General features: G+C 44.3%; 1 non-coding gene across 1 annotated transcript; it reads left to right on the forward strand.

Moving 5' to 3' along the window:
* The first annotated feature begins 2,906 nt into the window (after nucleotides 1-2,906).
* TRNAL-AAG (transfer RNA leucine (anticodon AAG)) lies at nucleotides 2,907-2,987 on the forward strand. The gene has a single exon. It is a non-coding gene; the product is annotated as a tRNA-Leu (tRNA).
* Nucleotides 2,988-18,825: the final 15,838 nt, after the last annotated feature.

Below are 18,825 nucleotides of genomic sequence, written 5' to 3' on the forward strand. Positions count from 1 at the left end.
CAGCAAGCTAGAATTAGGGAGAAGGGGGAGGGCTTTAAGAAGTGCACTTCGCACGCTGAGAAACCCCTCGGAAAGGGCAAAAACTAATTATCCCTTCACGAGCAGTGTCACCTTTTGCAGCCCTCACTTTGGGACTGAGGCACGATTTTTGCGCAGTCCGGTTGTATCAGCTTGATAAGACGACTGAACGAAGATATTGTTTTGTCAAAGGAAAAGATGTTTGCGGTGCCTGTCTATAGCTTTTGCCTTCTTTTCAATCGAGAATATGCAAAGTTTGCGTATTAAGAGCTCTGGCCTTCCACTGAAATGAGATTTATTGCTGAGAAACCCCTCGGAAATGACAAAAACTAATTATCCTTTCACGAGCAGCGTCACTTTTTGCAGCGACATTTTGGGAGTGAAGCAAGATTTTTGCGCAGGCCGGTTGTATCACCTTGATAAGATGACTGGACGAAAATATCATTTGTCAAAGGAAATGATGTTTGCGATGTCTTTCTATATGCCTTCTTTTCAATTGAGAATATCAAAGCTTGCATATCATTTTCATTGATAGAGCGATTTGGCCTTCCAATGAAATGGGATTTATGGCGTGTATATATTGTTTTGAATAAGTGAAATACTGAAATCCCCTAGTAAGCTGCTCGATGACGAGTGCTTACAGTGGGTTTTTCAAAGATGCGCTGAACTCGCTTTCCCCTTTCTAGTTTCCTTTTGAACCTTTGGTGAAAACGTATGTATTTTCGTTATGAAAAGTAATGGAAAAGGATTATGCTTGGTTCAAAAAAAAAGTGAAATACTGAAATCAAGAATGAATCCTTGTATTCAAATACCGAAAGCTTAACAATACTACAAACGAAGATTTGGGGCAAAGGGTCATTCAGAAGTTTTATACTGTATCAGAAGATGGCCACTTGAGCTGATGCGTGTCCTTGCGGGAGAAAGTGGTATGTATGCGCAATGACACGTTGAAGAGGTGAGTGGAAGATGTTGCGGTCACTTCTTTTGTGGTGTTGCGCGTCGTGGCTCCCATGCCATGCCGCCGGGAACGTTGCCGTCCGTGCGGTCGCTTTTGCTGATTGGCAATCAATTATACTGATACAGTTGCTCGCATGCGTGTGCAGAGTGCTCCTTCATTTTTTCTGGCTGGTTTCATCATGGCCACGCCACAGTACGTAGTAACTTCCAATTCCCTGCCGTTCTCCTTGGAAAGAGGTCCAAAGGGATCCAAAGATGCTTCAGGAACAGGCACTAATTTTGATGCAGTCAGTTTTTCGAGTTGTTTATGACGCAGAAACTTCACATGAAATCAAATAATTCGTTATCTTTCTTTTCTTTTGCAGGGATGGAATGGAACCATTTGTTTGCTCTGACTTTTCCGTAAAAGTAGGCGCATGTTGTTCTCAGCGTGATTGCACCGTGCCATGATGATGGAGCATGATTACAGTATCCTTCCCGAGCATCGTTTTTCTTCCTTTTCAACATTTTTTTATCCTCGCCTTTCTTTTACATGAATATTCGCCTTTTCTGCCCAAGTGTCTAGCGTCCAGTGCTATCCGGTTAGGCGAATAATTTGGCTGCTGACCGCAGCTTCTCCGTGACATCGGGCGTCGTAACAGGTGGCCAAACCCGTCCGATTAGCATGTCACAAAACACTACGCTGCGCCCATAACCTCGTCGTTTTCGCGAGCTGTTTTCGAGCTGAGACGGACGGCTTCTCGTCGCATCGGTCAGTAATACGTACTGTAGGTACCAAGTGCATCACTATGTGGCAACTAAACAAACGTGTAACTGTCTCTGCTGGCCGACATGCGTATAGTTTAGCAGCAACGTGGACGTTTTTTACGTTATGCAGCACTGTTCTTCGGAGTGGCTACGTCTGCCGAGAAAAAGAAGAGGCGGTGCTAGAGATTTCATTTCGCTCCTGGCGGTGGTACGCGTGTGGCATAGTAGTATTATTTAGTTCTCTATATGCTTCGTCAGCAAGTTCAAGTTGGTTGCTTAACCGAATGGTCGGGGAATCGGCTGTTTGACGTCGCCTGCGCGATTTGGTTGCACCTGACCTGTTAATTGTTCGGGCAGGCCAACGAACTGCGGCGCTGAAGCAAAGGAAAAATAACAGGGCCCGTCCAACTCAACTCCGATTGTTGGGTGTACCTCCGGACTGTGATCCTGGATGGCTTGTGCGTGATCCTAACCACCCTCGCCTTGGCTTTGGGACAGAGTGGTCGGAGAAGTTTGTTTGTTGTAGCAGACGAGGGGGAAGAAGAATGACCAAGTTAGACCACCAACCAACCAAGAACCACACTGACGCCAAGAACAGTGAAGGAAAGCGAAAGCAGTCTGCTTCATGCCAATCTCTCTCTAGGAGAATAGAGGCCAGTTCTTTTGGGCGATTCTACCAGAATCGCCCCCCTCCCGAGCTTCTTCCAGAATCACTACTCCATATAGTTTTTACAATCCTAGCTAATTAGACTTTAACTAGATAGAATTATAAAAAAAATATGGAATGACGATTCTGGGAGAAGCTGGGGAGGGGGGTAATTTTGGGAAAATCGCTGAAAAGAACTGCCCTAGGACTGTACCCACACAGAGACAGAGGTGGGCATGAGCAGTTAATTCGGTTAGCCAACTCCAGGGTCAAGGAGCAACTAACGGGTGAAGAAGGCCGGCGACTGCGTACCAAATCGCACGCCCTTTTTCAGTGGTTTCGCCGAGACGACGGGTCATGTTGATTCAAGAGTGCCCAAACACTCCCGTAAAAAAAACGAGTGCCCGAACACCGGTGCCACAATCCACCAAAAGTCTTGTGTGTCTGTGCCGCGCACTGTTTCTTTTGGAGAGGAGGTCACGGCGAGCTTCGTTTTGCATGCGGATATATAAAGTAGAAATGGAAAGAAAGCACGGCTGATCGGATGGCCGAGTTGGTCTAAGGCGCCAGATTAAGGCTCTGGTCCGAAAGGGCGTGGGTTCAAATCCCACTCCGGTCAATTTCATTTTTGACGTTTTTCAGCCAAAAAAAAAAGAGATCCAGGTGCTAAAAAACCCATGTCGATGTGATTCTCGATACAAGAGTAAAAAATAAACTCATTATAACTTTTCTCTAAAAATTTGTTTAACCCATAATCATTTATACGAATCATCTGTTTTGGCTAACTACAGTAATATTTAAAATTTATTTTTGATTTTATCCAACTAACTCTCATGAATTCCCTTTAATGTGTTTTTCTCAACATGATATTTGGTATCCCCTACAAAAACATGATTTTTGGTACGATGCACTGTTTGTACAAAGACCATGAATTTCGCTCCAAATCATCTAAAATAATAAAGAAGTTCAACTTACAAAAATGAACCAAGAATGAGCCAACATGTATTTGGCGCAAATCGATAAGAGAACCAAATGCTCAGGGCATGTACAGTGGTTGATAAGACAATGTTATCTTAAACATTGCATGTAATTTAGAGATGACAATAAAATGATGTCTACAATGGGTTATCTCTTAGCTTCATCTTTAATAATTAGCAATTCCTAAAAGGTGGTGAGACATATGCGCTAAGAGATCATCTTTTCTTTAAGAGGTTAAAAGATCACCTCTTAAATAAGAGAAGACAAGTCTTTTCTTATGATTTCTCTGTCCCCCATCTCAGTATTATCCTGTGTCGCACTCGTAAGATAGCATCATTGTACATGCCCTAAGAAGTGCCCTGAGTGTCGGGGTGACTCTGCGTAGAGGGGAGCAAAAAAGAAACTCAGTAAAAAAAATTCCACGAAAAGCTTGTGATCTGTTCATCTCCAATCTGTTAAACATGTTAATGTGGAGGCGTCAAGGGTTCCTGTCTTGCGCCTTACACCTGAATATCTAGGGATAGATCTCATGTCCTATTACAACTCCCTTTATCCCGATCTCCTCTCTCTCTTGTATTCTGTCCGGTTACAACAACGGACTGACTTGTACTTCACGTTTACAATCTATATAAACATCGCGGGCTCCCGATCAGGGGGTTGAGACACTTCATTATTGCTTTCATGGTATACAGAGCAAGTTTCTTCCACCACGTCTAGCCTCTCCTCATCGATCTCCCAAAACCCATCTCACTGCCATGTCTACCTCTGCCGCTCCGGTCTCCTCCGGCCTCAACTACAACGTCTCCGAGCCGCTCACCCGGACGAACTATGTCCTCTGGCGAGTCCAGGCGCGATCCCAGATAATGGGCTGTAACGCCCTCGATGCGGCTATATCTCCCACGTGTCGAAGAACGACTTAGAGGCATAACCACATTGAAAGCAATGTCGCAAGTGAGGTAATCTTCACACAACCCATGTAATACATAAAGGGAAAGAGATACATAGTTGGCTTACAATCGCCACTTCACACAATTACATGAATAAAGCATTACATCAACCAGATACAATCAAGGTCCGACTACGGAACCAAAATAAAAGAAGAACCCCAAAAGCGACAAAGGTCCCCAATCGACCCCAACTGGGCTCCACTACTGATCAACTAGAACGGAACAACACAAAGGACAAGATCTTCAACGAGCTCCTCCTGAGCTTGGTTGCGTCATCTGCACGGACTCGTCGGCACCTGCAAGCTGGTTTTGGAAGTATCTGTGAGCCACGGGGACTTAGCAATCTCGCACCCTCGCGATCAAGACTATTTAAGCTTATGGGTAAGGTAAAAGGTATGAGGTGGAGCTGCAGCAAGCGACTAGCATATATGGTGGCTAACATACGCAAATGAGAGCGAGAAGAGAAGGCAAAGCACGATCGAGAAGCTATGATCAAGAAGTGATCCTAGGACAACCTACGTCAAGCATAACTCCAACAACCGTGTTCACTTCCCGGACTCCGCCAGAAAGAGACCATCACGGTTACACACGCGGTTGATTCATTTTAATTAAGGTCAACTTCAGGTTTTCTACAACCGGACGTTAACAAATTCCCATCTGCCCATAACCGCGGGCACGGCTTTCAAAAATTCAAATCCCTGCAGGGGTGTCCCAACTTAGCCCATCACAAGCTCTCACGGTCAACGAAGGAATAGACCTCCACCCGAGACATTCCGATCATACTCGGTATCCCGGTACAACAAGACATTTCGACAGGGTAAAACTAAACCAGCAACACCGCCCGAATGTGCCGACAAATCCCGATAGGAGCTGCACATATCTCTTTCTCAGGGCACACTCAGATGAGCAATCCGTACAACTAAAACCAAACCTCGAGTTTCCTCGAGGGGGCGCTGCACAGGGCTCTAGTTTGGACCAACACTCAGAGGAGCACTGGCCCGGGGGGGGGGTTAAAATAATGATGACCCTTGAGTCTGCAGAACCCAAGGGAAAGAAAAGGCTAGGTGGCAAATGGTAAAACCAATGTTGGGCATTGCTGGAGAAGCTTTACTTAAGGCGAACTGTCAAGGGGTTCCCATTATAGCCCAACCGCGTAAGGGACGCAAAATCCAGGAACATAACACCGATATGACGGAAACTAGGGCGGCAAGAGTGGAACAAAACACCAGGCATAAGGCCGAGCCTTCCACCCTTTACCAAGTATATAGATGCATTAATTAAATAAGATATATAATGATATCCCAACAAGTAAACATGTTCCAACAAGGAACGATCTCCATGTTCCAATCAAGGAACAAACTTCAATCTTCACCTGCAACTAACAACGCTATAAGAGGGGCTGAGCAAAGTGGTAACATAGCCAAACAACGGTTTGCTAGGACAAGGTGGGTTAGAGGCTTGGTTCAACAATATGGAAGGCATGATAAGCAAGTGGTAGGTATCGCAGCATAGGCATAGCAAAAGAGCGAGCATCTAGCAAAGCAAAGATAGAAGTGATTTCGAGGGTATGATCATCTTGCCTGAAATCCCGCAAGGAAGAAGAACGAGTCCATGAAGAAGACAAACGGACGTAGTCGAACGGGTACTCACAAACACGAAGTAACCGGATCCAACCCGAAGAAGCAAACACCGGAAAAGAAAGCACACACATAGTAAACAACCAACACAAGAACATGGTATGATATGCGGGATGCGATGCATATGCATGATTGGACAAGGAATGCATGAACCTGGCCTCAACTTGGACAACCAAGTGTGCCACTGGAAAGATGAGATGAAATCGCTCGAAAACGATATAAAGATCACCGGAATCGGAGTTACGGTTTGGAAATGGCAAGCGATTCAAATATGACACCGGTCTGCGATTTACAGCAAGTAGGCATCTAAATGCAATGAGATGGACATGCTACAGCACCCAAACATGGCAACAAAATACATGGCAGGGATGCATTCAAGATGCTTAACAAAAGTCTAGCACTGAGCTATGGCCAATTCATCCATTAGGAGGTTCAAACAAGCATGGCAAAAATGCAAATGGTAAACAGATCTCAGACTTAGTGAAATTAACACTTGTCTGGAATTTCAGATCAGATAGCACTCTTCGGAGCAACAAAACTATATGCTACAGGACCTGAACATGACAAAGTAAAACATGGCATGGATCTACTCAAAGAGCTTAACAAAAGACCCTTAGTGACCTTGAGCCAAAAGGGATCACAAAATATACTAACAAGCACATGAACATAGCAAAAACATAATCAGTTTTCAGACTTAGTGAAAACTGAGACATGCTGAAAACAGATATCAAGTAGGCATGTTTACGAGCTCGATGCACTCACTACGGAGCAAGTCATGGCAAGACAAGCATACATCCATTAAGAAGGCACAAAATGCAAGCTAGGCATGGCAAGAACAATAGCATAGCATGCACGGATCAACTACAACAACATCGGCAAAATTGCAAACAAGTTGACGATCTGCCCAGATTCACAACGAAGCAAAAGTAGAGCTCGATTGACTCAAGCTAGGGTGCTCCATATATGCAAACAAAGACATGGATGGATAGAGCACTACAATATTAACAAAACTCCTTTACTGATCATCCTCAAAAGAGGCACGGATCACTAGGAAACAACATGGACATATGGTATCATGAACTAAACAATCCCAGGACTTAGTGAAATTACTAAGTCCCTGAAAACAGAATTACCAAGTGCCTCACTTTGCAAGTTTGCACTAGGCACCACACACATCACAAAAATACATGGGTTGCACCTCTGGAAAGATAACAAAACCCTTAACAAAACATATGTAGAGCTCATGGTCATATCATGCACACAATAATCATGGCAAAAATGACAAATGTCTAAGATGAAGTAGAAGATCTGACAATTAACTCAAGTAGCCCTCTTCTAACAGCATTTAGGGCATCAAGATGAACTCAAATGAAAATGATGCAATGGAATGAAATGATGTACTCTCTGAGACGAACATTTTGATATGCTATATGCATGAATCGGAGCTACGGATGCGGAGATATAGCAAGACGAACATGAGCATATGGATCTGGGAATTCGGGGACTTAGTAGAAATTTTACCCCGCGGGAACCGGGACGTGGAGGACCCGGGACGAGGAGATTAGAGACGCGGGGCTGTTTGGTTGGCGGGCCGGGTGGATCTGATCCCACCTGGCCAGATCTGAGACAGGGCGGCGGCCGGGTCCGGCGAGGTCGCCGGAGGCGCACGGGAGCCGAGGCGGCGTCGAGGTGGCGGTGGCGCTCGGCCAGGGCGGCGGGGATCGCCGGAGTCCGGTGAGGCGCGGTTGGAGGAGGCGACGACCGGCTTGGGCGGCGCGACGACGTTGCATGGCGGCGGCGGAGCACGCGTCCCGTGGGGCGCCGGCGAGGAGCACACGCGACGGGGCGGCGCGCTGCAGGCGGCGGCGCTGGCGATTCGGCCGGCGACCGGAGGCGGAGAAGACAACGGGCGTGAGGCGCGGGACGACTTGGCGGCGGCGGGCAGATCCGGGCCCGGGCGGGCCTGCCTCGGGTCCGGCGGGCCGTGGGAGGAGGCGCGGTGAGGTGGGGCGCGGCGCGGGCGACGTGGCACCGCGGAATTGGAGGAGGGAGCCGGCGGCGCTGATGTGTCGCCCCGGGATTGGTCCGGGCGACGTGGCTGAGGCGGCGGACATGTCCGGCGCGGATGAATTTGTCCGGCGGCGCGAGGTGGACGAAGGTTAGGGTTTATCTGCGCGAGAATTTCGGAGGGAGACACATATTTATAGGTAGAGGGAGCTAGGAGAGTCCAAATGAGGTGCGGTTTTCGGCCACGCGATCGTGATCGAACGCTCTAGATGATGGAGCAGAGTTAGGTGGGTTTTGGGCCAAATTGGAGGGGTGTTGGGCTGCAACACACACGAGGCCTTTTCGGTCCCTCGGTTGACCGTTGGAGCATCAAACGAAGTCCAAATGATACGAAACTTGACAGGCGGTCTACCGGTAGTAAACCAAGGCCGCATGACAAGTCTTGGTCCAATCCAGAAATGTTTAATCCCCACACATGAAAGAAAGGTAGAAATGACCACCGGAGGAGAACGGAGCGCCGGAAAGCAAAACGGACAACGGGGAAAATGCTCGGATGCATGAGACGAACATGTATGCAAATGAAATGCACATGATGACATGATATGCAATGCATGACACGCAAGCAATGAAATGGCAACAACAGCGAATAACAGGAAGACACCTGGCACATCGGTCTCGGGGCGTTACATGGGCACCGGCCTATATGGCTACATCGATAAAACCACGGCAGAACCTCCCAAGATCATCACCACCAAGGACAAGGACAGCAAGGATCAGGTGATCACCAACCCTGACTATGCCCCCTGGTTAATTCAAGATCAACAGATCGTCGCATATCTCCTTCGCAATCTTTCCAAGGAGGTGCTGGTTCAGGTTGCATCGATGGAAACATCACATGCGATTTGGACGGCCCTGAGCAACATGCTCTCCGCTGTATCGCTCTCCCGCGTCAACAACATACGGGCCTCCCTCACCAACGCCCAGAAGGGCAACCAGCCAGCGGCAACCTACTTCGAGCACATGCGTGCTCTCTCTGATGAGCTTGCGGCAACAGGCAAACCGATCGGGGAGGACGAGCTGGTGTCGTTCATCCTCGCGGGGCTTGACATGGAGTATCAGCCCATCATCTCCGCCTTGGACGCACGTACTGATCTAGTCACCGTCGAGAACCTCTTCGCCATGGTAGCCAATTTCGACCAGCGTGTCAAGATGTTCCATGGGACAGGCGCTGGAAACTTCAAGTCCTCCGCCAACATTGCTTCTCGTGGCCACCAGGGACCCAACAAAGGCTCCCGTGGTCAGCAGAAGGGTGGTGGTGGTGGCGGATCTCGTCCAGGTGGCAGTGGCGGTAGCTACAACAACGGCGGCGGCGGCCACAACGGAGGCGGCGGCTACAACAATTCTGGCTACAATCCTAGCGGCTACAACAGCAACAATGGTGGCAGCAGCCACTATGGTGGTGGTGGTGGCGGTGGCCATTATCACCAGGGAAACAACAGCGGCGGCTACCCTCCTCGACGCAACAGCAGAGGGCACAACAACTTTTAGGGGTATGAAGGGTATGAAGGTCGTTGTCAAATTTGCAAAAAACTAACCATATCGCCAAAGATTGTGATTGGCGTTATGCTGATGACGCATCCCAAAAGAAAAAAGTTGCTGCTATAGCTGATGCATCGTATGGTGTCGATACCAATTGGTACTTAGACACGGGTGCAACCAATCAGATCACCGGAGAACTCGACAAGGTGACGATGCAAGAAAAATACCGCGGCCACGATCAAATTTACACCGCAGCAAACGGTGCAGGTATGAAGATTAGTCATATTGGTCAATCAATTATCGAAACTCCACATAAAAATCTAGTTCTGAAAGATATCTTGCATGTACCCAATGCTTCCAAAACTCTTCTTTCCATCCATCGTATTGCTCTTGATAATAATGTATTTCTTGAGTTTCACCCATTCTTCTTTTTGATCAAGGATCAGGTCACGAAGAGAGTTCTCCATAGGGGTACATGTGTGCAAGGACTATATGCGCTGCTTCCTCAATATTGTCAGTTCAACAAACAAGTCTATGGTGCCATCAAGCTTTCTGCTGAAAGGTGGCACAGTCGTTTAGGTCATCCCTCGTTTGCTACTGTTCATCAAATTCTTAGTAAAAATAAACTCCCAGTTGTTGGTGAGCGAAATTTAGAAACTATTTGTGATTCTTGTCAAAGAGCAAAAAGTCATCAGTTGCCTTATCCTATTTCTACTAGTGTGTCTACTCAGCCATTGCAACTTATTTTCTCTGATGTTTGGGGTCCGGCACCCACCTCCGTTGGTAGACACTCTTACTATGTGAGTTTCATTGATGATTATAGCAAATACACCTGGATATATCTTCTTAAAAAACGATCTGACGTCTTCCAAGTTTTTCATAACTTTCAAGCACTTGTTGAATGAAAGTTTGATCGCAAAATTCTTGCCGTGCAATCAGACTGGGGTGGTGAATATGAGAAGCTTAATTCTTTTTTTCAAAAGATAGTAATTTCTCATCACGTGTCCTGCCCGCATGCTCATCAACAAAACGGCTCCGCTAAACGGAAACATCGACACGTTGTTGAAGTAGGTCTTGCCCTCCTAGCTTCCGCCTCTATGCCTTTAAAATTTTGGGACGAAGCGTTTCTCACGGCAGTACATCTTATCAATATGTGGCCTAGTCGCACTATTGCCAATGAAACCCCCACTGAACGCCTTCTTCACGTCACACCAGATTATAATACACTTCGTGTTTTCGGGTGTGCCTGTTGGCCAAACCTTCGTCCCTACAACTCTCGGAAACTTATGTTTCGATCTCAACAGTGCGTCTTTCTTGGTTATAGTGCACAACATAAAGGTGTCAAGTGTCTTGATGTGCCTACCGGTCGTGTGTACATCTCCCGTGATGTTGTGTTTGATGAAACTCAATTCCCATTTGCCAAACTTCATCCGAATGCCGGAGCTCTCCTTCGAAAGGAAATACTTCTCCTCCCATCTCATCTTTCCGGCATTACTCCTGTGGAACTCGATGATTGTATTGACTTAAATTTGACTAATTCTTCTAATCTGTCTTCTGAGTCTGCTGCTACAGGTGGAGCATGTGCTGAAAACGGGGTCCAAAACGGTGCAATTTCTGCTGAAAACAGTGCTCCGTTGCACCCTGTAGCTATCATGATGGAGCCGCTACAATCGTCTTCGGGATCTGCGCTTCCAGTCGTGCCAGTGCCGACAGGATCTGTGTCGGGATCCGCTCCTTCGTCCCATCCTGCACCTGCGCCTGCTCCGCGCCAATCCCGTGCCAGCCCGCATCGGTCTGCGCCTGGGTCCGACCCCGCGGACGCGCTCCACCAACCAACTAGGTTCCCGGCGGAACCTCGGGTCTACACCAGATGGGTCCCATCTGTGGCAACCGCACCGGGCGCGCGCTCCTAGATGGATTCCGCCCCGCCCGGATCCTCTGTGGCCATCCTGTCTTCTCCTCTGGTCCTGTAGGCCGCAGAAGATCCTGTGCCTGGTTCCTCGGGATCGCCAGCCTCGATCCAGGGGGAGATCGCCGATTCTGCTGATGCTGGTGCATCTGGATCTTCAGCACCAACGCATGCTATTGCTACACCACCTCGTACATGTCTCCGTGCAGGTGTGATTCAACCTACAAATTATAAAGTTAAATTTGGTTTGGCTGCTTCCACAGGAGAACCCCGCACATATAAGGAAGCTCTTGCTGATCCTAGTTGGAAAAAGGCTATGGAGGATGAGTATCATGCTCTTTAGAAGAATAACACGTGGCATTTAGTTCCCTCACAGCAAGGTAAAAATGTGATTGACTGCAAATGGGTGTTCAGGATCAAAAGAAGGTCTGATGGCACGATTGATCGTTATAAAGCCAGGCTTGTTGCAAAAGGTTTTAAACAGAGGTATGGCATAGATTATGAAGATACTTTCAGTCCTGTTGTTAAGGCTGCTACCATTCGTCTTGTTCTATCCATTGCTGTGTCTAGAGGATGGAGTCTTAGACAGCTAGACGTGCAGAATGCATTTCTTCATGGTGTTCTGGAAGAGGAAGTGTACATGAAGCAACCTCCTGGGTTTGAGGACAAAAACAAACCGTCTCACATATGCAGGCTTGACAGATCACTCTATGGACTGAAGCAAGCCCCCAGAGCATGGTACTCTAGGTTGAGTACAAAATTGCAACAACTTGGTTTCACTCCTTCAAAATCTGACACATCACTGTTTATTTACAATAAGTCAAACACTTCAGTTTTTGTGCTTATCTATGTTGATGATATTATTGTCACAAGCTCATCTAATGAAGCAGTGACAGCCCTCTTGTCAGATTTGAACTCAGAATTTGCTCTTAAGGATCTTGGTGACTTGCATTTTTTCCTTGGCATTGAGGTCAAGAGAAACAAAGAAGGTGGTCTTCATCTTTCTCAGGAAAAGTATGCTACAGATATTTTGAGGAGAGCTGGGTTGCAGGGTTGCAAACCTTCCCCAACACCTTTGTCTAGTTCAGAGAAACTCACACTTGTTGAAGGAGAACTCTTGAATCAAGAGGATGGCACCAAATACAGAAGTCTGGTGGGTGCGCTTCAGTACTTGACTCTCACCAGGCCTGATATCTCCTTTGCAGTAAACAAGGTTTGTCAGTATCTTCATGCACCAACCACTGCTCATTGGACGACAGCCAAACGTATACTGAGATATGTGAAAAACACTCCAAGTGTTGGTCTAACCTTCAGTAAGTCACCATCCACTCTTGTTAGTGCCTTCTCTGATTCTGACTGGGCAGGTTGCTTGGATGATAGAAGATCAACTGGTGGCTTTGCAGTGTTCTTTGGTCCCAACTTGATTTCTTGGTGTGCAAAGAAACAGGCCACAGTTTCCAGATCTAGTACTGAAGCAGAATACAAAGCACTTGCCAATGCAACAGCAGAAATTATTTGGGTGAAGTCTATGCTTAAGGAACTTGGCATATATAACATTCGGACACCTTGTCTTTGGTGTGACAATCTTGGTGCGACATACTTGTCAGCTAATCCCGTGTTTCATGCACGTACTAAACACATTAAAATTGATTATCACTTTGTGAGGGAAAGAGTTGCCAACAAGGAATTAGACATTCGATTTGTTCACTTGAAGGATCAAGTTGCTGATGGGTTTACAAAGGCACTGGCTACAAGGCCGTTTGAGGAGTTTAAGCGTAATCTAAACTTGCGCAGTTCAGATTAAGGGAGGGTGTTAAACATGTTAATGTGGAGGCGTCAAGGGTTCCTGTCTTGCGCCTCACACCTAAATATCTAGGGATAGATCTCCTGTCCTATTACAACTCCCTTTATCTCGATCTCCTCTCTCTCTTGTATTCTGTCCGGTTACAACAACGGACTGACTTGTACTTCACGTTTACAATCTATATAAACATCGCAGGCTCCCAATCAGGGGGTTGAGACACTTCATTATTGCTTTCACAATCAAGGTTACAACTGCTCTGCATATCATACTGTATGAAATTTGGCTTAGCGGATAATTATTGATACAAATCACCTGAGTTTCGGGTTGTTTGGATAACGAATATTTAGGGAACTTGTTTCGCTAGAATTTGTTTAGCAGCATAATGAACTAGCATCTTGTTTGGTTTTATCTAACTAACTCGAGGATATTTAATACTAGTTCTAAACTCAAAGGTCAAGTTTTACAACTAATCATGGTTACATACAAGAAGTTAAAAGAAATTCCAACTCCAAGTAAGATTTTGTATGACGTGTTCCTGATAGATTTATGCTCAAAATTGGTTCTCCAAAAGATCATATTAATACAAGTTCTGTTAAAACCAATTACTATTGCTCTCTATTAAAAAAACCTAAACACTACAAGCATTATCAAAACAACGCCCCATAGTGAGCCCACAGGGGCACAATTATGGACAGCTCGTTGTTCTTGCTCTCCCAAACAGCGAATAAGCTCCAAACGGTTAGGCTGTTAACTCCCTCAAGTTAGGACTTTGTGCAAAATATAAAATAAATAAATAGCAGCACCGAATGGCAGACTGAAAAGAAAATACTCCTAACTCCCCTCAAGTAAAGGCTTCGAACAAGACAAACAACATCATCAAACGTCATTACTTCCAATAGAACATGTTCTGCAGATTGTGCTCATTAGACTGTGGCTAGAAGGGCCCAAAAAAACACAATAGAATGACAGCCACTATAAAGACTGTGCTCTAATTTTTTTTCCGAACCGGCATCTGCATCAAGCGATGCACACAACCAAATGCTCTATTGTATTTTTTTGCATGAAAATGCTCTATTGTGTTTTATGACCAAAATTTGACACGAAATACAAAGGGGACCAATAAATCAGGACAGAGGTACTAAAAAACTAGCTTAGCCGACAACCATTCATACAAATCACCCGAGTGACAGGGTTGTTTTGATAACGAATATTTAGGGAACCATTTTGTTTGGATTGGTTTATCAGCATAACAAACACATCTTGTTTGGTTTCATCTAACTAATTCAAGGATATCTAATACTAATTCCTGAAATCTTAAAAGTCAAGTTTTGGGGAATATACTAGCATTTGTTATTCAATAAACACAAGGGTGCTATCATCAACAACCTTATTCCTACGTATTAGGCAGATATGTTTTCTCTTTGTACCCCCATGTGTGCAAATACAACCAATCATACTTAACCTACAACAAGTTTAAGTCGTCCCGAGTCCAAGCAAGATTTTTGTAAATCCATTCCTGGCATATTTGTTTTTAAAATTGTTTTTTCATATAATCATATCAGTATTTTTTTTGTTAAAACTGATTATTATTACTCTCCATCAAAACAACCACTATATGCATTACAAACACAGTGCCCCATGGTGAGCCAATAGGGGCACAATTACAGACAGTTTGATGAGGTGCTGGAGGAGATGCTTAGTCGTATGTCCCTTGGTTAAGTTTGCCTTTGTACGAACCTCTAAAACATATATAATGTGTACATGCATACATGTACTAAATATAGTTAGATCACTTAAACATGATTGGTGTCCAATCAAACCTACTTAACTTTTATATTGGGCCACTTTGAGATGAGGAAATTCTGTCGCAATTCTCATCCTGATGTTCTTAACCAACTTTTGATCATGCCAAAAATAAGACACCAAACATGAGGTGAATTATCTTAATACAGTAAGGAGGAAATAATAATGAAACTTGAGGTTCAGTTTTACCTTATTGCAAACATTCGGTAGTGCACCGAAACACAGAACTTGTGTTTTCCACGGTAGCATCTTTGATCTCTTTGACAACCTCTTTGAGACGCTATGTGTCTTGTTGTGCAAGTAATAAATCATATGTGATAATAGGGTACGTGACCTCCAACATAGACAACTAACTAAGAAATGTAGCATGTATCATGAGAGGAGTGGGTCAAATCTCCCCACCCTAACATAAGGTAGGGGAGGGGGCAATTGCCCCTAACCTAACTTAACTATTTGTAGGTAAATACTCGTGATTAGGTCAGAAGGGATATGTTTCGTCATTCTGCACATACACATTTACAAAAATTAGGAGAGTGTTAAAGACAAGCAAATTCCATAACATTAATAAAAAATAGGAGAGCGTTAAAGACGATTGTGCTATTTTTTGACTACAATGGCACTCTGACGCCAGTTGTGAAGAAATTTGAAAAGGCCTTCATGTCTGAGGAGGTAATTCTACTAAGCTTGACCAATACTTACATGCTAGTTAACATGTCTAAATCTTTATTTTCCTCATTTTGAAATTTTGAGATCTGCGATGTTGTTAGAGATGCTACATTGGTGCTCTCTACTTCAGTCGTCACCAAAAGGGGTTGTGATAAAGTAATATCATACTAACGAGTCTATAACCTTTTTATTTGGGGTTCTATACATGTCTAATCATTGAGTCAATATGCTTCGCTATTCATGTTCATGTGAAAGATCTGTTTATACGACTCGACCAACTGCACCATGCATGTAGGGACATCCAACTAGTAAGCGAGTGTTTACTTTTGCAATACCTCATTGTAGTCTATTTTTTGGATAATGGAAGCTTTCAATACCGTAGCCACTATTCATAGATACATACTGAGTATAATCAAGTTTTAATGTTTGAAACTTGGTGAAAAATGTAAACTTATCACAACTTTAAATGTGGTCTTCTTTGAAACCCCTCAGAGCAAGCAATATGAATATACATCAAACATGGATATGGAGCCTGCATTTCCTGTAAAATGTCAAAATAGTTTGATGGAACTAATGACACGAATAAAATGATCAGATGGAAGAGATACAAGCAGTTGAGGAGGAACCATTTAGAGTTAAATACTTTCTCATGATGATAGATGTTGAAATTAATCCCCCGGCCAACAGATTTTGATGGGGATAAGTCATTGGGGGATATTTAGCTTCTTATTCAACTCCGGAAATGTGAAGTCCTTGGATGATAATGATATGAGAAGATGTTGCACTAATTTCACAACAAGTTTTTCTCATGACAACTCAACAGATGTTGGCTTGTATGGTTTTGTTTCTAAATTGAAAGTATCGCAGATGACATTGCCAAATACACTCATGTCAGTTAATCATATATTTGAGTTTGTTAGAGCTGTTGAATGTTATCCAAATGTCTTAATTGCTTATCGCATTCTCTTAATTGTGCATGTGACTCTAACATCAGTTGAACAAAGTTTTTAAAATTGAAGTTATTGATAATTATTTGGGTCAACTATGTCATAAGAAATGAATTGGCAATATGTTGTATTAAGAAGGATGTGTTGGAAAACATTGATCTTGATACGTTTCTCATGGTTGTTGGAGGCTTCGAGCTTAGTTAACATGGCATTTATTTTTGTTATGCTCTGTAACTTCTATGATATTTGATTTACACGTAAAGTATGACATCGTTATCATATATTATTTAGCAGGGAAAATTATCATTGTTTACTCTAGGTTTGCAAGATTTTTTCTGTCAATGTATGGAATCAATTTTTTCCTCCAATGAAGATGATGGGACCATTCATTAAGTTCGCCCTAGTGCCTCCAAAACTTCAGGAACAACACTGCTCTCCCTCTCCCCCCTCTCTCTCTATCTATCTACATATCTATCTCTCTCCCACTCTCCCGCGCACACACACATATAGGATTAAAGAAAAAAAGAGACAAACAATAGAGAAGGGGGTCCAGTAAAGGGGGATATTGGCCTTCAAACAAGGAAACTGTGCTCTCAAGTGTGTGGAAAATGACTTGAATCAAATCTCATGCACAAAGAGGTGTAGGGGTCTAAATATAGAGAAAGCAAAAAGATCGTTACTCTGGAAAAAGTAACTTGTACGAAAGTATCGCAGGAAAAATCTTGGAAGGTAAACCAGGTTCCCAGAAGTACGCAATTCCTCGGAGGCACGTAGTTGTGCAGTAAGCCTTTTAAAAGACACAATGTTCAAAAGTGCCAGGAAAATGAAATGCGGAGATGTCGGGAAAAAAGTGAAGGAGATATGCCCTAGAGGCAATAATAAAGTTGTTATTTTATATTTCCTTATATCATGATAAATGTTTATTATTCATGCTAGAATTGTATTAACCGGAAACTTGGTACATGTGTGGATACATAGACAAAACACCGTGTCCCTAGTAAGCCTGTACTAGACTAGCTCGTTGATCAAAGATGGTTAAGTTTCCTAACCATAGACATGTGTTGTCATTTGATAAACGGGATCACATCATTAGGAGAATGATGTGATGGACAAGACCCATCCATTAGCTTAGCATATTGATCGTTCAGTTTTATTGTTATTGCTTTCTTCATGTCAAATACATATTCCTTTGACTATGAGATTATGCAACTCCCGGATACCGGAGGAATACCTTATGTACTATCAAATGTCACAACATAACTGGGTGATTATAAAGATGCTCTACAGGTATCTCCGAAGGTGTTTGTTGGGTTGGCATAGATCGAGATTAGGATTTGTCACTCCGAGTATCGGAGAGGTATCTCTGGGCTCTCTCAGTAATGCACATCATAATAAGTCTTGCAAGCAATGTGACTAATGATTTAGTTACGGGATGATGTATTACGGAACAAGTAAAGAGACTTGCCGGTAACGAGATTGAACTAGGTATGAAGATACCGACGATCAAATCTCGGGCAAGTAACATACCGATGACAAAGGGAATAACGTATGTTGTCATTACGGTACGTCCGATAAAGATCTTCGTAGAATATATGGGAACCAATATGAGCATCCAGGTTCCGCTGTTGGTTATTGACCGAAGAGGTGTCTCGGTCATGTCTACATAGTTCTTGAACCTGTAGGGTCCGCACGCTTAACGTTCGATGATGATTTTGTATTGTATGAGTTATGTGATTTGGTGACCGAATGTTATTTGGAGTCCCAGATGGGATCATGGACATGACGAGGAGTCTCGAAATGATCGAGAGGTAAAGATTCATATATTGGATGATGATATTCGGACATCAGAAGTGTTCCGGAGGTACCGGGTACATATCGGGTCACCGAAAGGGGTTTTGGGCATCCCCCGGCAACTACATGGGCCTAATGGGCCAAGAAGGGGACAGACCATCCCCTAGGGGGCTGGTGCTCCCCATGTAGGCCAAAATAAAGGGGAAAGAAAGAGGGGAAGTGTAACGCCCCAAGACCGGAGCTTCAGATGCCTTCCATGTCTTGCGCGTCAGCTGTGTTATTTATTTGTTTGGTTCGTTGCATTCATCTTTGCATCATGTGCATTGCATCATGTCATCATGTCTTTAATCTTTCCAGCTCAACTAAATAAATCGTATGGATTTTCGGTCCATTTAAACCGAGGGAATTCACGTGGTGATTCTCTTTACA

The sequence above is a fragment of the Triticum urartu genome, chromosome 2A (assembly GCF_056163025.1).
Source record: "Triticum urartu cultivar PI428250 chromosome 2A, HENAU_Tu73, whole genome shotgun sequence".
Lineage (NCBI taxonomy): Eukaryota > Viridiplantae > Streptophyta > Magnoliopsida > Poales > Poaceae > Triticum > Triticum urartu.